Genomic DNA, 24,253 nt, shown 5'->3' on the forward strand with positions numbered 1-24,253 from the left:
AGGTCCCTGATTTGATTTGGCTCTGGCCTCCTGGCACCTCTCGCCCATATCCCGGGGCCTGAGGATAATTGTAGAAAGTAATTCTATTTGAGGAACAATCGCTCCAGCAATATGACGGTGCACTCAAAGCTAATGGATCCAGCGCCCTTGCATACTAAGGATGAGTTTCAGCTGAACACAGGGTGTTCCTCAAGAAAGGTCTCATTACCCATCAAAGCTCTGCTCTCACCGAGCTCTCAGCAGGCAGGCAAAGAACGTGAGCATTGAGGGGAGGTGAAGGCTCAGAGATGACATGTGCCCTCGGCTCCTTCTGGGGGACCAGGAGGGACTGGGGCAATGGGTCCGCTTGCAGGAAGCACGGGCCCTGGACAGATGCTCTGCATACCTAACTTCAGCCTCCCCTTGGAGGATTGTCGTTGCTAGCCCAATTTACAGGTGAGTAAATTGAGGATGGGAAAAATAAAGGAATATGTCTGAGTCTTCACAGCTGGTAAGTAGGGAAGCTGGGATCTCTCCAGAACATTGCTCACATCTTCCCCGACTCCTGCTTTCCTTTTGTTGACTCAGTTTCCCACTTCTGCCTAGCTTGTGGCACTGCCTCCTCACTGTCCTCCCTGACTTTGGTCTCCCCTCCAGTCTATCCCACACCTACCAGTTTGACTCATGAAATACAGAAATGATGCTGTCACCCTCCCCCCCATTAAAATTCTTCACTGCATTTCAAGAGATGCTGGGGCTCTTTGATGCAATCTTTGCTGGCATCCCTGTGCCTAGCCCCCACCTATACCCCAGGCCCACCCCCACCAGCCCTCTTCTGGCATGCTGTCATGAGCCCAGCCACTGTGCGTCCTGTGTGGTGTCCTTTCAGACCCAGACACTGCTTGCCTCCCAGCCTTGCTCTCTGCTGCTCTGTCAGGCTGGAAAGCCTTCCCCATGTCCTGCCCAGGTAATATCCCCTCATCCTTTGGGAAGGATTCTCCTGGGCATGTCTTTCCCTGGGCCTGTGAACGGCACTTCACCCAGAAGCTCTTGCTTTGATGGTGCTTCTCATCTGCACTGGGGGCTTCTCCAGGCCAGGAGAGAGTGGCGTACAGTACTCAGAGGGCAGCTCCCGGCAGCCCATGAGCTCATGCCCAGCACTGTGCCGACTCAGCCTGTTCAGGCTTCTCCGTCACTCACTCAACACATATGGATTGAGGGTCCACCTTGTGTCAGGCCTGGCTCTGGGCACCGGCCACAGCTGTGACAAAACAAACATGAACCCCGCCCAAAGGGCTGCAGCATTCACTGAGGACAGACATCATTGAGGTACCAGGTGTGGGGTGAGGGGGTGGGGTATCAGAGCCAAGTCCCTGGCTGGGGGAGGCCTGGTGGATTAGAGATGAGTGGCAGGTCAGTGGCAGGAGCTTGAGGGAGAGCGGAGTGAGGTCACAGAAGTTGCCATGGGGAAGGATGGGTAGCCACTGCAAGGTCCTGACTTATGCCCACCACTGTGGCTTCTGGGAAAAAGATAGACTGTCGGGCAGACGGGCACAGAAGAACAGGTATAGGCTGGTGCAGGGACTGAGTAAGAGACAATAGGGGCTTGGATAGGGTGGGCTGGGAGGTCAGATTCCAGGTTTATGTGAAAGGTGCAGGCCATGGGATCTGCTAGAAGGTGGGATGTGGGTGATGAGAGAAGGAGGCACCCAAGGAGACAGCGGCACTTATAGCCTAAGAAACCAGAAGGATGGAGGTGGCATCAGCTGGGATCAGGGGAAGGAGGGATGCTTACTGGGGAGGGAGATCAGGACAGGTGACTTTTGAATACCCACTGGACATCCAAGGGAAATGTCTATGATTGGACATGAGCCTACCATGGTGGTCCCACCCTGGGACCCTTATCCCTGGCCCCCTCACAGGATCAAGGCAGTGACAGCAAGTGGCACATGCCCCCCCCCCCCCGGAGTCTGTCCTAGAGGTCTTGGCAAACTGTGATGGGTCCTAGGCACCGTATACACACGCCATTCACACAGGGGTGCCTAGTGCACGTATTGTCCCCGAGGGCTGGCCCCTGCTTCAGGGGACGTTCCCTGGGAGCCAGCACACTGGCCTATATAGAGCAAGGGTCATGTCTGTGCCTTTGATGGTAATAGGGGGAGGGCAGCCTGGAGGCTCAGGAGAGCTGCTGCATGCCTTCCCTGGAATCAGTCCCCCGAGGGGTGAACTCCCTTCCTGTCACTGCTATTGAAGGATGACTTTTCTTCTCTCCACAAGCCGGCAAATTAATTCATGCCATCTATTTTCCCGACTCGGATCAAAGGTTGTCAAATTCCTTTACCCACTTAATGATCTGTAATATACCTTTCCATTTCCTGACCAGGCTATTAGATGAAATAGAATTCATAATAGCCTCCCAACAGCATCTGTGCACCTGTGTACATATGCAGGGTCAGACAGGAGACCCTAGGAGCCTCCTCATTGAGGATACCACTTTTATTAAGAGATTCTGCAAACCTTATGGTACTCTCGGTGCCAGATTCTGTGGGTCATGTGAAGCTGAAAATATGGCCTATGTGCCACTACTTCCCCTGACATGGCCATGGCAGACATTATTAATCAATTGTAAGCACTCTTCACCATTGAATTCAGACAAGGCTTCCCTATACAGCCATCAACAGATGATATCAGTCCCAGCCTGGACTAGGAAAGTGCTTAACCACCCAGACAAGAGAAGCTTTTACCACACTGCCTCAGTTCTTCCTTCCTTTCCCTTCCCTTCCCTTCCCTTCCCTTCCCTTCCCTTCCCTTCCCTTCCCTTCCCTTTCTATCTACATTCCTTTCTTCCTTTTCCTTCCTTTCCTTTCTTTTCTTTCCTCCTCCCTTCCTTCCTCCTTTCCTTTCCTTTCCTTTCCTTTCCTTTCCTTTCCTTTCCTTATTTCTTCCTTCCCTTCCCTTCTCTTCCCTTCCCTTCCCTTCTCTCTCTCTCTTTCTTTCTCTCTCTCTCCCCCTCCCTCTCTTCCTTCCTTCCTTCCTTCAAAAAAAAAAAGTGCATTGTGGCTCCTAAGCATGGATAAAATTAGGTGACCAGGATCCTCCAGCTGAACCTCCAAGTTGTTCAAGTACACCCAGCTTAGAAGCCTATTCCAGGGCCTGGAAAGAGTAGCCCCAAGCCTCCTTACCTCCAACTTCACAGGGCTGTTGTGTAGACCACCCAAGCACCCAGGCATGCAAACACCTTGCCAGACAATGCTGGGATTGGCAGTCAGCAGTGATCAGGCGATCCTTAGAAGACACACACTGAGTTATCAGCCTCACCCTACTGGCTTTGTGGCATTGAAGAGTGAACATCAAGGCCAACCATCAAAGCCCATGGCCACCTCACCTGGCCTTGTTTCCCTGCAAGGTGGGCTTGCTTTTGGTCTGAATGTGACACCTGCTTGGGGCACAGATTCCTGGTGTCTCCCTGGTTGTTTACCTTGAGAACAGTGTCTGTGCTGGCCTCTTGTCAACCTTGGCCTCTTTGGGCCTGTCCATTCCCTCCCTCCTCTCCTGGAAGGCCTCTTCCCTGCTCTGACTCACCAGGAAGGGCCTCCTCCCCCAGCTCTTCTGAGCTCAGCCCATACCAAGAGCAGAGGAGGCCAGGACAGGGTCCCTGAGAGTGGGATGAAGAGAGATACCTCTAGAAAAAGCCAAGAACTCACTGTCCGCTTAGCTCCAGGAGAAGGCTTCAAGAAGGAGAGAGGAAGATAGAAGGAGGATCAGCCTTGAGAGTTATCCTGAACTGGTTGCCTTGGAGGCCATACGACTTGCCATATGTCCCTTTGTCACCCAGCCTCTCCCAGACCCTCACAATTTTCATCAATCACAGCGTGGTCTTCCTGGACCTTCAACCATGCTCTGGAGCAGTGAGGCCCGCTTCCCTCACCCCTGCCTCGACCTGAGCCTTTTAAGCAAATCAGCAATGTAATTATTGATCTGTAAGAGAAAAGAAATTAATACGGCCGCCCACATCCTTTGTACATAAGAGTATTTAACAATGAACTCTGCTTAAACTTCATAAAAGCCTCTTCAGCAAATCAGCACACAAGTATTGATCTGGAAGCCCGCCTGTGAATCCCAGCTGTCTGCCTCTCCCACTGAAGGACCATTAGTTTGTCTTGCCGGACTCTCCTTTTTACGTTTATGGCCTGGCACTTTCTCCTGGGACGGTTTCCTCTGTTTCTCAGCAAGGGCTTGGCTCCCCGATTTTGCTGACCCTCCCTTTTCCTGGAGTCCAAGGTATCGACTCCAGAGCACGCCAGGTGGGTACTCTCAGGCTCGCATTCTGCAGGCTCATGTTGGGCCCAGAACCCCAAGGACCAGCCTGCCTGGGGGACCCCTGTGTAACACAGCTGGAGTTCTTAATGTTCACCCACGTGTTCACCTCCCAACGAGGCCAGGCATCCCCATCTCCACTTTGCAGAGGAGGAAACCAAGACCCGAGGTGTACTGACCCTCCTAGAGTCACACAGACAGTAAGGGCCAGGCACCAAATTCAAACCAATGGCCTGAGCAACTTCCTTCCTGGAAGTGTAAGCCAGGGACTGGCATTGCCCACAGTAGAGCAAATTGGGACAACTGTCCAGGATACCATGGGCTCTAAGGCCAAATGCATCCCTGAAGGGGACTCTTTCAGGCACCAGATGAGGCCAAGTTGTGCAGCAAGGCTCAGCCATAGCACCCACTAGACTTGCCTCCCACAGGATGACTTTGACCCTTGACACCTTCCTGTCCACTCTTGACCCAGGCTATCAGCCCACCCATGTGCCCGTGAAATGGGGGCCCTGTCCTGTATAACGGGAGTGGCAGGGGCTAGTGGTGGGAGGGTCATTCCTACCTTGCAAAGCAGTGCTCTTGGCTCGTGCCAGCTGCATGGGGCCCTCAGCTGCCCAGTCCCTGGAGCAGGGCAGCCTGGGTCCCGTGGCCTCACATCTACCTTCCCAACTATGGCTTTGGAGCCTAGGTGTAGAATCAGGGTCTGTGGGTCTGGTCTGGCTCAGGCCTAATCTCAGGGGCCCCAGAACCCCTTCTCCTCTGGCTACAATAACTGCCTCTGTGAAATGGGCTTTGGCCTTGGTCTCTAGGAGCCCGCTAGCTCCAGCCCCCTGCACAGCAGCAGAGCAGGGGTGGGAGAGCCCCCAAACCACAGACCCCAAGTCCCTTAGAAATGCGGGGCACATATAGGTGCCCAACCCTGACAGCCAGGAACTGGCTGTGGCCGTGCCCACCTCAGCCCATCCTCTGCGAGCTACCAGCCTGCTCCTTGTCTCTCTCAGTTTGGCCTGGGCCTCAGTGCTTCTCTCCCCTCTGGTCCCTTGCACTCTTCTCTCTGTCTGTCTTTCTTCAGTCTTTGCCTTGTCTTCTTCCCATTTCCCTGTTTCTGTTTTCTTCTCTGCCAGTCCCTGTTTTCCTTTCTCTCAGTCTCTGCTTCCTTTCTGACATTAGGTTTGTCTGTCTAACCCGTCCCCACAACAACGCATGTGCAGAATTCCCTGGACCTGGATTGGTGATGGTCATGGCCAAGTCTTGGGAAGGCCCTGGGCTCTGGGGTGCCACGTACCTGGAACAGGGGTGGGCCATCCTGTGTGGGCGCCTATGCCTCAGGGGCTCAGAGAAGGCATCTCCTGAGAGCCCATTGAGGCTGGGCCTCACTCCTCCTGGGAGGTTGTGGGGCTAGCTGGGGCCCCTAGCCTGCTTCACTGTACCTGGCGGGGTCCTCACTGGACACAGCTTCCGTCATGTATGCTAGAATGGCGCCTCTCCTGCCCTGCAGGCCTCACTGGTCCCACTGCCTTTCACGGTACTTTGTAGGGCCTACATAGTCAGGGGGTTGGGGATGGCTCTGCTCAAGAAGATTCTGGGGAAACCAGAGGACCCAGTGGGTGCCGTGTTTCACAACATCCCTCCCCACCCCCTTCCACTCCTGGCTCTTACTGGCAGGGAGAGGCTCAGAGGGTTGACCAGGATCCTGCCTCTGGATGGGCCGTCCAGGAGCTGAGGGTCACTGCCTCCTCGCCTCCAGCCCAGGCCTGGCTGGGTAAGGTGCTGTCCTCAAGCTCAGACAGCTTTGTAGAGTGCAGGTCCCCAAAGGCATATGCCTTGGTGAGAGAACATTTAAGGACCATTGGTGCACTGGGAAGGAGGGGCTCCACTGGACCATGGGCTGGGCACTCAGGCTTTAGTAACCTGCACCCATAAGGGCAAACCAGGCTGAGCCAAGGAGGGGCAGGCTGAATGCCAGGCTCTGTTCAGGGTCTGCAGCTATGGAGAGGGGGTGTTACGCCTTGGAGTGCCCTGCCAGCTCAGGGTCTGTGTCCTCAAGCTTCATCAGGATCTTCCTTAATTGCAGGCTGCATCAGGAGGGTGTTCAGGCCTCAGCACAAAGGGGTAGAGTGGGGTCAGGTCCTCAGATTTTTTAAGAAGTTGAGGTGGGGCAGCTGAAGGGTCCTGCTGGTGGGGGCAGTCCTGAGGTTAATGCTCCCAAATTGGTGACCCCCTAGAGATGCGGTGCAGGAAGCATTTTAAGGAGCCTCAGTACAGCTTGTTCACTTTTGGCTCCTAAAGGCTGTAACTGTTGCAAGGGCAGGGACAGTCCCCAGAGGGATTCTAGAAAATGAAAGACCCCACTCTCCCGGAGCTGACCACACCCATACTGGGTCAGGACATACCAGGGCCCACCGAGCTCCCTCTGGGGCACCCCCCTCGAGAGGGCCCTGGAGCTATGCCATTCCTCTGCAGAGATCCCCACCCGGGTAGGGGCCTTCCCCTCCCTGCCAACCACAGCCCAGCTCTCCTGCCCCCTTGCCTGCCCCCCTGCACAAGGTATAGGAGACTTAGAGACCCAGTCAACACCAGCTGTGGGCTGTCAGAAGGGTAACCCGCCCTCCCCCCTCCCCCTCTGCTTCCTGCTGCCCTGAGATCAAAGGGTGTCTCCTGGGTGGCAGTTCCTGTCATCAGCCTTAATGGAAGCTCTCCCGATTAGTAGAGGGGCTGGAAGGAGAGGCAGCCAGGCGGGAGGTGGGAACATCAGATCTGGGCTCCAGAGTTGGGATGAGAGTACAAGAAGGTTCCTTTCCACCCCAGGTCTAGCATGGGATTTGGTAGGGCTTGTGCTGTGGTCCTGTACGTGGTCCTGCCCCTCCCTTGGCCCCTCCAGGATGCTTTAGAGCCCTCCTATGTGGAGGTGACATGGGGTGACAGAGTAGGGGGTTGACACCTGGGCCCCAAATATGTCCTGCTTCTCCTTTGCATAACCCTCAATTGGGTGGCCATGCCCCACAGTGTCCCTCATGAGTGTTCGAGAATGGGTATAACTGAGAGCCCAGGCCTGGGCCTGCATCCTCTCTGACCTGTGGCCTGTGGCCCTTAACCACTCTCCCTTATGTGATGGGTACAACTCCAGGCCTGTGAAGCTAGAGAGCCACTGTGCCTGCCCAAGTCCCTTGAAGCCCTGTAAGATACACAAGCACATGGGATGACGAGTCTCCCAGGGTGTGGAGCCCAGACCAGGTAGCAGAGAGATGGCTGGCTCGTGACTCAGAGGTCCCCAGCCTGGCCTGGCCCAGCTGGCTATATGGCTTGAGCAGGCCACCCTCCCTGGGAGTCAGTCTCCTTGCCAGGACGTGAGGGTCTTGGCATGACCCCATCCTCTGGACACTGTGGTGGCCCGGTGGGGCCCAGAGCCCTTTGTCCTCGGTTCCCTCCCCCTGGGCCAGAAGGTTCATGTCTGTCAGCTCCTAGCACTTTGCTGCCCCAAGCCAGATCCCCTTCATAATTCAGTTTAATGCAATATGGCAACACTTTTATTGACACTGCTCCTATCAGGAGACTGGTGAGAGTGATGCCTACCTATACCTTCCTCACGTTGCTGGGCTGGCATTCCATTTTCACAGACCCCTGGGGCACCCCCAAGCATAGGATGTTGACAGAAGCCTGGGTGGTTATCCCAGTGGGCCTCCTTTCATTTCCTGAGAGTGGGGTTGGGGGAGGGCAGCCGCCAGTCTCTGGGTTCCCAGAGTCCAGAAAGCCCGAGCCCTGCACTGGCCTGGCTAGCGGCTCCGGTGCAGGGGCAGGTGCGGGAGCTGTGCCCTGGCACCGAGGGCCAGGCTGAGCCGAGAGGCAGGGCGCCAGAGGGCCTGTGCATGGTGGTGAGGCTGCTACTCTTCAGAACTTCGCTGTGGGGTAGAGACCATGGGCTCCAGTCAGCCCCTTGTGCGGGACCCCACATCTCTGCCACACAGGGCAGGTACTGGAGCCTCAGACCTCCTTCCTGCATCCCCCTCACACCGTTGCCTCTTCTGGGCCACAAGGTGAGCCCCAATGTGATTTGGGGGGCCGATATCACTTCCTCTGAAATACCAGCTCAGAAATACCAGCTGGAGAGCTTAACTCCCAAACTGAACACCCCTGGGCAGACCAAAGATTTTTAACAAACCCATGTCACCTCTGGGCAGGGTTAGGCCCAGAGGGGCTCCCCGTGGGTGGGTAGATGCATGCACGTCCATGAGAAAAAGGAACCCCGTTCAATGGCCCCATGGCTTCCCGTGTTAGCCAGCCCAGACCTGGCTTGTAGGGAAACATCTGCTAGTGGAGGGTTGGGTGTCCCCATGGGGTCCATACTGCAGCACCGCAGACCTCTCTCTGGCCTACATGGGATGTGTACCTAGAGATGTCCATGCCCATCCAGCCTGTGGGTGGCTCCAAAGAGATGTACGGACAGCAGGCCTGAGGGGCTTGAGCTGGCCAGGGACCCCCCAGAACTGCCCATGTCTTCCCACCAGGAAGTAAGCACCCTGCCTTGTCTCTCTTGAAACAGGTCTAGGAACAAGGCAGCCGTAACTGTGGGAAATGTTGATCGGAAGCATGATAGAGCCTGCATTGCTCTGCAGGCCACCTGGAGAGTTCTGGACAGAATAAACCCTACAGGCCAATGTACCTGTGACAGCTACCCTCCCACACCAGGTAAGATCAGCCCGGTGTGCCACCCAGTCATGAGGACAGTCTGTCACACGTGCCATCTGAGCTCTCTCAAGGTGGAGGTGAGGTTCAATGGCTAAAAGAATGGCTGATGGAGGCAGCCACGTGGAGGCTGGAGGGGTGGTAGAGAGGGGTGGGTGCAGTCCTGGGCAAGAGCAGGTCAGGGGAGGCAGGTCAGAAGAGGTCATGGCGGGCTGTGACCACCACTCCCGGAGAATGGAGCTCGGAGCCAGTCCCACATTCATCTGGCTCTGCACTGCCAGCTGGGAGTGGCTGTGCTCTGCTTCACCGATAGTGTGGCTCAGGTGGCCTCAGACAAGCCCACGCCCGTGAGCTGTGGCCCAGGATGGAGGGAAGATGTTCCTCCCCGCACAAAGCGTTCAGGGAAGCAGCTCGGCCTCAGCCCAGCTAGGCCCATCTGAGGTGCAATCGACCTGCCCAGCTGAGCTAATGGGACCCTCTGGGCATCGGGTTCAGGGGCGGGGTTGCCTGTAAGCAAGAATCGCGGGTGCTTCATCAGCAGGCTGCCTCATGCAATATGTAACAGCACATTAACCTGCACTCCAGGATTGAGCCAGCATGGCAGAATCTGCTGGTACTTGGAGGAAGAGGCACAAGAATGGGCCTGGATGGTTCCATAGCATGCGAGGCTGGGGACGGGAGGTCTGGACCCAGTGGCAGAACCTGAACGCCCTGTCCTTTCGGCACCCCCTTTGCTTCCGTCTGTGGAGCTTCCACTCACACCAGCGTTACTCCCACCTTCCCCGTGGAGTGCGTTGGTAATCACTTGCAGATCCCCCTCCCACTGTGGCTCCAGGAAGCCACACCAAGCTACCCGAGTGGACAACAAGGTTGAAGCTATTCTGACACTTTGAGCTCTGATGCCCCATAATTCTAGGGGGTCCCTGGTAGTTACTGCACCTACCTCTGCTACCTGCACATTCACAATGTCTGCACTAACACCTTCTCAGCTCCTGGGGAAACCAGACCCAGGAAAGTCTATATTTAAGACACAGAGCAGGCAATATGATCCTATTTTATATGCCAGGAGACTGAGGCCAAGAGAGAGCCCGATGTTGTGCCAATCTGCCCAGATACCCATGGTGGGAATCCAGACTTGGAGGCGGCTTCCTGACCTGCTTTCAGATTTCCCATATAGGTTCCCAGCCTCCCTTTCCTCAGGCCTGTAGGTGGTACCTCCACTGCTCATACCCTTAGTGATGGAGATGTCTCTGCCAACAGCTGTTGCTCTTCAGGCCTGGGCACCCCCTGCCTTCTGCCTCATGGGCCATCTTATGCCAGAGTCTGAGACATGGAAAGACACATCACTCTGGAGGCCACCAGACTAGGAGTCAGGGGAATGGATAAGTGTTCCAGCTCTGCTGTTTGCCAACTAGGGGAAGTTAGGGAGCCGTTTTGCCCCTTGGAGCCTCAGTTACATTGTCTGTAAATGGCACTGATAGTGTGGTGTTGCACCTGCTGTGTGAATTCACTGAAGTGTATGTTTTAGATGTCCAGGGTCCTGGCAATGGGTAGAGTCAACACCTAGAGAACTCACATCCCCTCCTCCTCAAAGCTACTTTGTGAACCAGGAGGAGGACTCAAGTATTCAAAGGAAGACCCTTCGCCATCAGCTCAGGAGGCGGCAGGAGGTAGATCCAAGTTCAGATCCCAATTCTGCCCCCAGGTGCTGCATTGCAGTCATCAGTTGGGTTTCGTGCTGTAGACCTGTGCTTCCTGATCTGTATAAAGGGCACAGCAGGCTCCATTTCAGCAATGCTATGTCTTGGAGATCCTGGAAATCCTCTACACACACACACACACACACACACACACACACACACTGCCAGCTGGGAGACATGCCTTAGAAACAGACATGCCTTAGAAAAACTGCCTTAGAAAACAGACATGCCTTAGAAAAACTGGGAAAAATATAACAAGCAACATTTAAATACATGGCTGAGCTTTTGAGAAAGTGAGGGACATTTCCAGGGACATATATGAAGAGAGAGAGCCCCATTCCCTTCCTGATATTGCACTGACCAAGAGGGAGGCAGGGGGGTGGCTTGGGGAAGGGCTGAGGCTTGAATATACTCACAAAAAGACTGCACTGTGTGATGTTAGCATCCAGCTACATGAACCTTTCTTGAAGGGCTGTCATGAAATAAAACAACAACCATCTAGTTAAAACATCACAAAACTATAAAACTATATCACCCAATAGCTGCATACTTTATTATCATCAAAGAAACAAATATTCCTCAGTTTGGCAAATTTTGTAAATTGGTCATCTGACAAGTTCTGTCTTCATCAGATTGATTTTTTGAGAAATTGACTTTCGGCAAATTGGTTTTCAGTAAATTGGCACTTTGGTGAACATGTCAGCCTGCTTCTCGTTTTAAAGGTCCTCAGAAGAGAGGGGTCAAGGGCTTGGGCCCATGAGAGGCAGAGAGTAGGAATTGAGACCTAGAGAATAGGCAAATTCCAGGAAGTGATGACTCCAATGCTAAATTCCACCAAATATTTAGAGAGGAATTAACATTAGTTCTTCTCAGACTCTTCAAAAACACAGAAGAGGAGATATGCATGCTAACTCTTTCTGTGAGGCTAGCATTACCCTAACACCAAAGCCAGATAAAGACATCATGAGAAAAGAAATTACAGGCCAATATTCTCTTTGAATATAGATATAAAACTCCTCAATAAGGGGCACCTGGGTGGCTCAGTCGGTTAAGCATCTGACTTCGGCTCAGGTTCCTCACTCATGCTCTGTCTCTCTGTTTCTCAAAAATAAATAAACATTAAAAAAATCCTCAATAAAACATCAGCCAACCAATTTGAGCAGCATATTAAAAGGATTATATCCCATGACAAGTGAGATTTATGCCAGGAATGCAAAGATAGCTCAATATAATAAATCAATCAACATAATAAAGCAGATTAGTAGAATGAAGGGGGAAATACCCAACATGGTCATCTCAATTAACACAGAAAAGGCATTTGACAAAATTCATTAGTCTTTATCAATAGAAACACTCAGAAAACTAGGAATAGAAAGGAGCTTCTTCAACATGATAAAGGGCATTTATGAAAAACCCACAGGTAATATAGCCAATGGTGAAAGACTGGAAGCTTTCCTCCTAAAATTAGGAATCAGACAAGGATGCCCACTTTTACCACTGCTATTCAGCACTGTACTGGAGGTTCTAGCCAGAGTTATTAGGCAAGAAAAAGAAACAAGGACATCCAAATTGGAAGGGAAGAAGTAAAACTATCTCTATTTACAAATGGCATGATCTTATGTGTAGAAAATCCTAAGGGATCCACAAGAAAAGTACTAAAACTGACACATGAGTTCAGCAAGGTTGCAGGATACAAGATCAATAGACAGAAATCAGTTATATTTGTATATTCTTGCAATGAACAATTGGAAAATGAGATTAAGAAAACATTCAATTTATAATAGCATCAAAAAGGATAAATTATTTAAGAATAAATTTAACAAAGGATATACAAGACTTGTTCCCTGAAAACTCTAACACATTGTTGAAAAAATTAAAGACCTAAATAAGTGAAAAAATACTTCATGTTCTTGGGCAGGAAGACTTAATATTGTTAAGATGTCAATACTACCCAAACACTACCCAGATGCAACACAACCCTATTAAAATTCCAAAAGGCTTGTTTGCAGAAATGGAAGAGCAGATACCCAAACTCAGATGGAATTTCAAGAGGCCCTGAATAGCCAAAGCAATGTTGAAAAAGAAAAAAATGTCGAAGACTCACACTTATAGCAAAACTCATTGCAAAGCTATAACAATCAAAACAGTATGGAGCTAGTATCAGGATAGACATACAAACAAATGGAATAAAATTAAGAGTACAGTCTATGGTCAACTGATTTTTAGCAGAGGTGCTAGGCCCATTCAATGGGGAAAGAATAGTCTCTTCGACAAATGTGCTGGGACAACTGGATATATATGTGCAAAAGAATGAAACTGGACCCTTACCTCACACTATATGCAAAAAATTAACTCAAAATGAATCAACAACCTAAATATAAGAGCTTAAACCATGAGACTACAGGAAAGTATATAGGTAAATCTTCATTAACTTAGGTATGGCAATGGATTCTTAGTTATGACATCAAAAACCTGAGCACCACCACCAATAACAAAAACAGATAACTCTGACTTTATCAAATTTAAATGTTTTGTGCATCAAAGGACATTAGCAGGAAAGTGAAAAGACAGCCTACAGAATGGGAGAAAATATTTGCAAATCATATATCTGATAAGAGTTTAATGTCCAGAATATACAAAGAACGTCTAAAACTCAACAACAAAAAGACAAAACAACCAATGTAAAAATGAGCAAAGGACTTGAACAGATAGTTCTCTGAAGAAGACATACAGATGCGGATAAGCACATGAAAAGATGCCCAGCACCAGTAATCATTAGGGAAATGAACAAAAAAAAAAAACTTCAATTAGTTACCACCTCACACCTACTAGGATAGCTATAATTAAAAGCAAATAAACAAAAAGTGGAAAGTAACTGTTGGCAAGGGTATGGAGAAATTGGAATCTGCTTACATTGCCTGTGGGAATGTAAAATGGTACAACGTCTGGAGAAGAATTACCATGTGACCCAGCAATTCCATTCCTAGATATATACTCAAAAGAATAGAAAACGGACTCAAATACTTATATGTCAATGTTCATAGCAGCATTATTTGCAAGAATCAAAAGTGGAAACAACCCACATGTTTATGAACAGATGAATGGATAAATAAAATGTGGTGAGTACACACAATGGAATAGTATTCAGCCTTACAAAGGAATGAAGTTCTGGTACATGCTATTACATGGATTAACCTTGAAAATATTATGCTAAGTGAAATAAGCCAGACATACAAGGGCCAATATGGTATGATTCCATTATATGAGATATCTAAAATAGGCAAATTTATGGAGAGAAAGAAGATTCGAGTTTATTGAAAGTTGGAGGTGGGGCATGGAGAGTTATTGCTTAGTTACCATAGAGTTTCTGTTTGGGATGATGAAAAAGTTTTGGAAATAAATAGTGGTGAGGTTTGCACAACTTTGTGAGTGTATTTAATGCCACGAAACTGTACACTTAAAAATGGCTAAAATTTTTAAGCCATTAAACTTAAATATATTCTATATATTCTATTACAATAAAATGTCCTATTACAATAAAAAATGTTAAGGGAACAATGGTGAGCAAACAAGTTGGTAAATCTGTGGGGAGATCCAATAAAGCATTGACAGTTCAAAGAAAAACAATAATGATTAATTTGTGGCCGTACAAACACGACAAGGCTGATATATTAAGAACAAAATCCAGTGCATATTTAAGGAGTGGGGCAGAGAGGTTGACTGTGTCCAGAACTAGTCTGCATGTTCTAGTACACGGGTTAAAACTTTCAGGGCAATTTATTAAAGTAAAAGAAAATATGACTTCTGCATTCGTTTCCTGTGGCGGCTATTACAAGTTACCACAGATGTGGTGAATTACAACAACGGAAATGTTATTGGCCCAGAGGCCAGAAGACAGAAACCAAGGTGTCAAGAAGGCAGGGCCATGCTCCCTCCTAAGGCTTTAGGGGAGAATCCTTCCCTGCTTCTTTCAGCTTCTGGTAGCTGCGAGAGCTTGTGTCTCAGCACTGCAATGTCTGCCTCTGTCTTCACAAAGCTTTTTCTTCCGCAAGTCTTTGTCAAAATCCCCTCTGCCTCTCTGACATAAGGGTACATGTGATTGCATTTAAGACCCACCTGGATAACCCAGGATAAGCTCCTCCTCTCGAGACTGGTAATTTAATCACATCTTTGGGGGAACCAGTTGTCAGCCTACCACAACTTCCAAATATCAGGAAGAGGAAAAGGAAATACAGAAAACTCAGTCTCTCAAGTAGATGTTAGGAGAGCAGAGGGAAAATAGAGGTCTAGAAAAATTCAGGACAAAAATTAAGTGATGGAAATAAAATTCTCATAGATCAATGAAAACAACAACCACAAGTGTACTGAACAGCGACTGTCAGATTGGACACAAAAGCAAAATCCAGCCACATGTTGCTTACGAACTTCACACTGGAGCATAGGAGGCGAGAAGACGGGGGAACCCTGCCACATAAATACTAATTGTGGCCGTGTTCATCTGCAGACAGCATGGACTCGAAGACACCAAGTGTCACTGGAGACAAAGAGGGCCATTTCTAGAGAGTGAACCAAAGGGAGAAAGTGTAGCCTGCTCGAATGCATTGAACCCTCACTCCTGTGAGGCCAAATAAGTCAGAGCGTGTGACCCAGATTTATGAAGAAAAAGGCATTTTCCTGAAGGTTGTGGGGGTGTGTTCAAGATCATCCCAATCCAGCTTAGCTCCTGGAGAACAGCTGGACCCTGTCTTGGGTGGAGCCACCTCAACAGCCTAGAGGCAACCCAGTGATTAAGCGTGCCTTAACTCCAAGCCAGGATTGCCCAGATCACCTTCGGGGAGACTGTGGGTGGAGGGGGAAACGAACCCAAGTAATTGAATGTATGGTTTGAATGAAGTCTGTCGTTGCTGAGAATGACACTAGGTAAGAAACAGAGTTGATTTACAGCCAGTGGTGACAGAACTACCGTGAGGCTTACACATGGCAGAAATGGAGAAAGAAGGGCTGACTCCTGGGGTCCCCTGTGGGGCAGTGACCACAGCAGAGCCTGGCTGGTCTTGGCGTCGGGGGCCTGGTGGGATTCTGCTCCTTTCCCTCAGGGCCTCATCTGAGGGACGGGGGTGGGTGTGCTGAACCCTGAAGCCTGGAGAGCATGAATTCTGTGTGAGGTGGGGCCTCACTGTGAGCGGCCCAAGGCCAGGACTTTCCCTTCTAGGGATGTTCCTTCCTGATCCCAGAAGCCTCTATCTCTTCATCCTTGGCCTACAGAGACCCTGTCTCCAGAATGAGCAGAAATCAGAATCTACCCTTGAGGACATCATAGGCCATCCTGTGGGCTGGAAGGCTTATCAAGGGCTTTTAAGACTATAACCTCTCTCCAAGCTTACTACACCTTCCCTGCACCATCCCCTTCCTTCACACACACACACACACACACACACACACAAACATGATGACTTTGGACTGAGTTCCACAAATCTCAGCATGTATTTCAATATTATAAGAGCCTGTATTGATTTTTGGAAGAAGCCACTTTTAAACTGCATGTGAAGACCATTCTGTCTGGAATCTTATGCCAAGTCTAGGGGTCTCCATGTGAGGGCCATCTCACCAGGGCATGGGGAGTTTTGCCCCTTTCAGGTCATCCAGCATCCTTCTGCCTTTCCTGGACATGCCTTCCCCAAGGCCAGCCCCTTGGGGTTCCTGGAGAGATGTGGTCCTCTCTTGGAAGGAGAAGGTCTTCCTCATCACCCTTAAAGCCCCCCACTCTGCCTCAACACCGTACTGCATGCACATCCAAGATTGCTCCAGGGACCCTGGGCTGGCAGGCCACTCAGCTTCAGAAAGAGCTACCAGTCAGCAGGAGCAGGGGAAGCGGCACAACCCCCCAGCAGGAGGCAGGTGGCAGGGTGGTCTGGGACTGGGAGCCAGATAGCCTGGGTTCAGATCCCAGCAATGCTTCTGACTGGCAGCAGGCCCTCTCTGAGCCCCAGTGCCCTAGTCTGTATACTACATGGGTCACTGGCTATGGGCAGTACACCTATGTGCAGAAGATGAAGGAGGCTCAGAGTGTGAAGGGCATGCCCAGGGGACACACTGCTAAGTGGTGTCATCTGCATCCAGGCCACACAGCCTAAGCTTGTCCCAGACCAGGTGTGTGAATGGAAGCTGGGACACACTTGGGACTCCTGGGCCTGGACTCTAAGAGCCTGTGATAGTTAATTTTATGTGTCACCTTGACTAGGTGCCCGGATAATTGGTCAAACAGTATTCTGAGTGGTTCTATGGGGGGTTTTTTGGATGACATTAACATTTAAATCTGTAGACTGAGGAAAGCAGATTTTCTTCCCTAATGTGGGTGAGCCTCATCCAATCAGTTGAAGGCCTGCATTCAACAAAAGCCTGACACTACGCGGAGCAGAGGGCAACTCCTCCTGCCCGACTGGAGGAGCTGGGACATTGGTCTTTTCTGTCCTTCAGACTCAAACTGAAATACTGAGTTGGCCTTCAGACTAGAACTTATACCATCAGCTTTCCTGGATCTCCAGCTTACCAACTGTGGATCTTGGGACTTCTCAGCCTCCATAATCATGTGAGCCAATTTCTTATGTCAGAGAGAGAGAGAGGCAGAGAGAGAGAGAGAGAGAGAGAGAGAGAATATCCTATTGATTCTGTTTCTCTGGAGAACCCTGACTAGTATAAAACCCAAAGATGAAGTGTGGCCCTGGGGTCACTGTGCCCAGAAAGGATCCACTCCTCCTATGCTCCCAGGCAGGGCTCCTCCTGGAGAGCAGAACCACACTGATGCCTCAGCCAGAGCTTCTATAGTCTGTAAGGTCAGCAGCCATGGGCTTAGGAAACCCACCCCGAGGTCTGTGCTGCTATGAGGAGAGGCAACATGGGCTGTGAAATTCAGTGGGCTGAGGTGTATGCCTGACTCAGAAACTCAACCAGCTATGGCCTGGGGCACGCTACCTACCCCCTGTAAGCCCCAGTTCCCTCCCTGTGAAATAATGATTTAAAAGCACTTGCCTTGGGGTGGCACCTGGGTGGCTCAGTCAGTTGAGCACTTGGCCCTTGATTTCAGCTCAGGTCATGATCTCACAGTTCATGAGTTCGAGTCCCATGACGGGCTCTGGACTGACAGTGCAGAACCTGCTTGGGATTCTGTCTCTCTGCCCCTCCCCCTTCCCTCTCTCTGTCTCTTTCAAAATAGATACATAAACTTAGAATAAACAAAGATTCTCTCCCTCTCTGCCCCTCTTTCCTGCTTGCATATTCTCTCTATAAAATAAAATAAAATAAAATAAAATAAAATAAAATAAAATAAAATAAATAATAAAGTAAAAATAAAAGCAATAAAATCCTTGCAGGAGTTTAAATGCCCAGCCCAGTGCTTGGCACATAGCTGACACTGGATAAATATTAATTGGTGGCAGAAAAACTAGAGACAACTGACCACCACAAAAAGGTTGTGCCCCGTAGCTGAAGAGCCCAGCTCCCAGAGCTGCATGCTCAGAGGCCCCTGGCCTAGAAGACCTGCCAGTGTCCACTAAATGCCTCTCATAGACACTCCAGAGGGCTCGCCCAGCAACAGTGCTCAGTGCTCAACCCTCCTTAGACTGACCTCCAGGCCGCCTGGCCCAATGTGGACATTCTCCATGGCCAGCCCGGCTTATAGCTCCGAGCTGAAGTGGAGACGTGGTGTTGAGGGTGGCAGCAGGGCCGTGGGTCCAGAACCAGCCTGTCCCTCCTGGGCCACTGAGCTGTCATCTTGCTGATGCTCTGTATTCAGAGCATCACGTCCCTTTGGGTCGGACAGCCGTGGTGTACAGGGTGCAGACAAGCAAGAGGGCCTCTGGCTAGGCTGCAGAGCCATGGCCCTTTGTGCCTCCCATGTCTTGTGCACAGCCAGACCATTACCTCCTTTCAGAAAGAGCCTTTCAAAGAGGGAGGGCTTTAGAAGGAGGAGTTTCCCAGCAGAGATTTCACATCAGCCCCTTGTGTAGGATTTGGATCATTGATTTTATTGATAAACAGAGAACACCGCTTGACAAAAAACAAGGGAGCGCTATTATAAATACATGAAGATGGAATGGAGCCTGTTTTCTGAAGGCAGCAGGGCTGTCAGACTTGTGCTGAGATGCCCCTTGCTTCCTTCTGCCTGGGCCTGGGCTCCATGCGAGGAGAGGCGGTGACACAGCGCCACAGTGGATCTAATGACTTCCTCTGGTGGCCTCACCTTCCTCCCTGTGAGGGTCTCCAGGTCTGCTGCTGGAGTTCTGCCCTTGGGAAGCTCCTTCTCTGTGTAGGCAGCACCTGACATGGGCTAAGGCATATTTTTAGTGCTAGAATGCAGGGAGGGGGAATGCCCTTAGGGAGTGCATTCTGCGGGGTCCTGGTAGGAGAGGACATGCTGCAGAGAGGGCCTTTGGCCATGGTGCCAGATTGGTCCCAGAAGGGCCAGGTGGGGGTGGACACGCAGGGAAGGGACTGCCCAGCAAGAGCTGGGCCTTGCCAGAGACTCATGGTCATTCACCCCAAAGACAGGAAAGCACTGGGGCAGGATACCCATTCTCCACTTTGGGATCGTGCCCACCTCCCAGGGCCCCATGAGGGCTAGAAGACATAATGGTGCTATCCAGCCCAGGATGTGAGAGGACCCCCTGGCTTTCTATATTTTCCATACTATGAGATGGTGTCACTGCTGGGAGGAGAAAGCTTTTCAGACTGACACTCAGCCTGGCCCCAGTAGGGAGGTGAAACTCCACCTCAGGCTCTGTGTGAGGATGGGTGGGGGTGAGGGGTGGGGGTAAGGGGTGGGGTGGCAAGTTTCAGGCCTGGTTGTCATCCTGAGTAAAATTAACAAAATAAGCAATGAAATAGGGAACATTATTACTAACCTTACAGAAATATAAGGGTTCAAGAGGAATAATATGAATAATTATATGTCAACAAATTATATGCCTAGATGACATAAACACATTCCTGTAGAGACAAAGACTACTGAAATGGAGTCAAGAATAAACAGAATGTCTGAGTAGACCTCTAACAAATAAGTTGATTATTATCCCAATTATTACCCACAAAGAAAAGCCAAGGCCCAGAGAACTTCACTGGTGAATTATACCAAAAAATTTTTTTCCACATGAAAAGATGCTCAATGTCATTCATCACCATGGAAATACAAATCAAAACCACACTGAAATACCACCTCACACCAGTCAGAATGGCTAAAATGAACAACTCAGGAAACTAAAGATGCTGGCGAGGATATGGAGAAACGGGAACCCTCTTGCACTGTTGGTGGGAATGCAAACTGGTGCAGCCGCTCTGGTATACGAAATATTTTAAAATGAATTACCACCAATCGTTCACATACTCTTAGAAAAAATAGAATAGGAGGGAAAACTTCCCATCTCCTTCCATGAGACCATTCCATGATTGCAAGACTTGATGAAGATACCACAATAAAAGAACACTATAATAGACCAATATCCCTTATAAATATAGACACAAATATACTAACAAATCAAATCCAGCAACATATAAAAAAAAGGATTATATACATGAGCAAGTGAGATTTATCCAGGAATGTAAGGTTGGTGTAACACTGAAAAGTGAAGCAACCTAAAACACCATATTAAATAGAATAAAAGGGGAAAATCCACATGATTATCTCAATAGATGTAGAACAAGCATTTGATAAAATACAACACATTTTCATGTGACAAACAACCAGTAGACTAGGAATAGGAGAGAACTTCTTCAAGTTTCTGAAGGGCATTCATGAAAAGCCCACATCATACTTAATGGTAAAAGACTTGTGTTTTCCCACTAAGGAACAAAACAAGGATGTTTGCTTTCACTACTTCTATTTGATATTGTACTGGAGGTTTGAGCCAGGACAATTAGATGAGAAAAAAAAAGCCATATAGATTGGAAAGGCAGAAGTAAAATGATTTCTATTTATAGGTAATATAATCTATAAAAAAACCTTAAGGAATCCATAAGAAAGCTATTAAAACTGATACATGAGTTCAGCAAGTTTTCAGGATAGAAAATCAGTAGACAAAAATCCTTTGTATTTCTATATACTTGCAATGAACAATTTGAAAATGAAGTTAAGAAAAATTCCATTTACAATAGCATTGGAAAGAATAAAATAGGAAAAATTTTAATAAAATATGTGCAAGACTTGTTCACTGAAAACTATAAAACATTGCTTCAAGGCATTAAAAAGGATCTAAATAAATGGAAAGACATCCCATGTTCATGGATTGGTAGACTCAATATTGCTAAGATGGCAATATTTCTCAAATTAATCTACAGATTAATCCCAGATTAATCCCAGATTTTGTTTTTGTTTTGCTTTTGCTTTTTTGCAGAATTAGTCTTAAAATTTATACAGCAATTCAAGGAACCCAGAAGAGAAAAAAAACAAAAACACAAAACTTTAGAAAAAAGAATAAAATTGGAAGACTCACAACTTCCTGATTCCAAAACTTACTACAAAACCCCAATAATCAAGAGAGTGTGGTACTGGCTAATGACAGACATATAAACCAATGGAGTGAAATTGAGAGGCCAGAAGTAAGCACATACGTTTATAGTCAATTGATTTTCTACAAGGGTGCCAGGACCATTCAATGAAGAAAGAGTAATCTTTTCAACAAATATTAAAAACATGTATAACTGTGTATCTACATACAAAAGAATGAACCTAGATCTCTACCTCACACCACGTACAAATTTAACTCAAATGGATTATAGACCTAAATGTAAGGGCTAAAACTATAAAAGTCTTGGGAAAAAGCCCACAGGAGTAAGTGTTCATTACCTTGAATTAGGCAATGTTTTTTTAGATATGACATCTAAAGCCAAGTGACAAAAAAAAAAATAGATGAATAGAATTTCCTCAAAATTATAATCTTTGGGGCTTCAAAAGACACCATCAAGAAAGTGAAAAGAGAAGGATGGAATAAATGTTGTAAATCATATATCAGATAAGGGACAGGAATCTGGACTATATAAAGAAATCTGACAATAATAAAAGGACAAACCTAATTATTAAATAGGCAAAGGATCTGAATAGACATTTCTCCAAAGAATCCATACAAATGAATAATAAACACATGAAAGGATGCTTGACATCATTAATCATCAGGGAAATAAGTCAAAACCATGCTAAGATACATCTTCATACCTGCCATGATGGCTAGAATCAAAAAGTCAAATAACAACAAATGTTAACAAAAATGTGGAAAGATCACAACCCTCATACAATGGTTCAGCTGCTTTGGGAAGCATTCTGGCAGTACCTCAAAAAGTTAATACACCTACTGTAGGACCCAGCAATTCCACTCCTTAGTATCTACCCAAAAGAACTGAAATACATTACACACAAAAAGGTACAGAGATGTTCACTGGCTGTATTATTCATAGTAACCCCAAAGTGGAAACTACCCCAGTGTCCTTCAACTGATAAACGGATAAACAAATCTGGTGTATCCATACAATGGAATATTATTTGGCCATAAAAAAGAATGAAGTACTCAAGTGCCTGGGTGGTTCAGTCGGTGAAGCATCCAACTTCAGCTTAGATCATGATCTCATGGCTTGTGAGTTCAGGCCCCACATCAAGCTCTGTGCTGAGGGCTTAGAGTCTGGAGCTTGCTTCAGATTCTGTGTCTCCCTCTCTGTCTGCCCCTCCTCCACTCTCTCTCTCTCTCTCTCTCTCTCTCTCTTTCTCTCTCTCTCTCTCTAAAAACCAAATAAACATTAAAAATTTTTTTTAAAAGAATAAAGTACTGACACATGCTACAATATATATGGCTCTTGAAAACATGCTAAGTAAAAAAAAAAAAGCCAATCACAAAAGACTATATACTGTATGTTTCCTTTAACATGAATGTCCAGATAGACAATCTTTAGAGACAGAAAGTAGATTAGTGCTTGGCAGGGGCTGGGGACTGGGGAAGGAATGGGGTGTGCTGATAATTTGGTTTGGTACTTAATTTGGGGGTGATCAAAATGTTCTGAAATTCGATAGTGTTGGTGGTTGTACAACTCTGTAAATATACTAAAAACCACTAAGTCTATACACCCTTCAGAGGGTGAATTCTATGGTATGTGAATTATAGCTCAATAAAGACATTATTTTAAATTTCCATGTGTTTCAACAATTTTTAAAAATTTCTGTGCTTTAAAAAAAATTTTTGTTCTTGGAATCGGTCTAGAGCCCAGTGGAAGTTGCTAGCCTCTGACTCATTGTTTCTCTCTTTCCCCTTGCTTGTTTAGGCCAGGTCACTGGTGACTTTCCCAAAAAACCTCTTCAAAAAATCTGGGAGTCTGGAGATCCCCAAGCTGGGCCTCCCGTTCTGCAGCCTTGGCAAGACTCGCCATGTCCCTGAGTAATGCCTGTCCCTGAGAACCATCACCCCCAAGGTCCACTGAGTCAACCTGAACAGCAGGGGGCAAAGGAGTTAAGGGCCTGGCCCTGCCCTGGCTCTGCCTCTTAACCCCAAGTGCCTACTCGTCCTGTGAGCTATGCATCCATACTGCCTACCTCCCAGCTCCAACACATGCCGTCCCTGGGCTTGTCACACCACAGACGTTCTGGACTCCCAGGACTCATTTTTTAAGGCATCTGAGTATCCACATTTCTCAGGAATCATTCTCAAAAATCCCCATTTCTCCCTAATGAATGCTCCTGGCATCTACTGGTGGTCCTGAAATGGGCCAAGTCACTGAAAGAACCATTTGTCAACTCTGTCCTGACAACATCACTGGGCCTGCAGGTAAGTGGATGCCAGACTCCGGGGTCTGGGGTCTGGCCCAGCTCTGCTGAGGACTCCGGAGGGGACCTTCTCTGTATATATCAGAAGGTATCTGAGTTTCAGTTCCCACAAAGGCAGATGCCGAGACAAGGATTTGCTTCAAGGTGTCTATCTGGCAGGTGTTTGGGGGAGGCACAGTGAGTGAGGCAACAGAGGAGGACGGCTTGGGATCCCAGAGAGCGCTCAGGAACCGCAGAAAGTCTGGCTCCAGAGCCCGAGTGCATGACATGGCTGTGCCCCTGTCTCTTGGCCAGTTAAACTCACGTGAAGATCCGAGATATAACGGTGAAAAGCTCTGACGCAGAGTCAGTGCTCTGGAAACAGCAGTTGCTATGATAATAGTTATGAGAACCCCTGTGAGGATTAAATAACACACTGAGATAGCCCAGTCCTGCATCATCTCACAGGAAGGCTGATTTCTCTTCATTCGCACGTCCCTAACCAATCTGCCCAGCCCCACCTTGCTGATCTCCCAGAGGAGGTCATGTGTGTGTGTGTGTGTGTGTGTGTGTGTGTGTGTGATTGGTGCCTCCCCCCCACACTCCAGCCTGCCCGGGACCGCTGCAGAGGACCTGAAGCAAGTGCACAAGGGAGGCAGCCGTGTTCCACTTGGCCCCAGAGCTAATGGAACCGCTTCCATCACCACCAGCCTAGGCTTTAATCATCCACGCTTTCAAGTGGAAGGCAGAGCTCCCCAGACACCAGATAGGCCATCATCTTCCAACTGGGGGTGCAGAA

General features: G+C 48.5%; 1 long non-coding RNA gene across 3 annotated transcripts; it reads left to right on the plus strand.

Annotated features, from left to right (window-relative positions):
- The first annotated feature begins 1,341 nt into the window (after window positions 1-1,341).
- On the plus strand, window positions 1,342-23,931 carry LOC132684581 (uncharacterized). 3 transcript variants are annotated; one of them, XR_013550632.2, is made up of 4 exons: window positions 1,342-1,544; window positions 8,837-8,982; window positions 10,508-10,649; window positions 22,977-23,931. It is a non-coding gene; the product is annotated as an uncharacterized LOC132684581 (long non-coding RNA). The 3 variants fall into 3 exon arrangements; XR_013550633.2 differs by lacking the exon at window positions 10,508-10,649 and adding an exon at window positions 17,157-17,268 and having other exon boundaries at window positions 1,343-1,544; XR_013550631.2 differs by lacking the exon at window positions 10,508-10,649 and having other exon boundaries at window positions 1,355-1,544; window positions 22,977-23,929.
- Window positions 23,932-24,253: the final 322 nt, after the last annotated feature.

This window comes from Panthera onca, chromosome D2 (assembly GCF_046562875.1).
Source record: "Panthera onca isolate mPanOnc1 chromosome D2, mPanOnc1 haplotype 2, whole genome shotgun sequence".
Lineage (NCBI taxonomy): Eukaryota > Metazoa > Chordata > Mammalia > Carnivora > Felidae > Panthera > Panthera onca.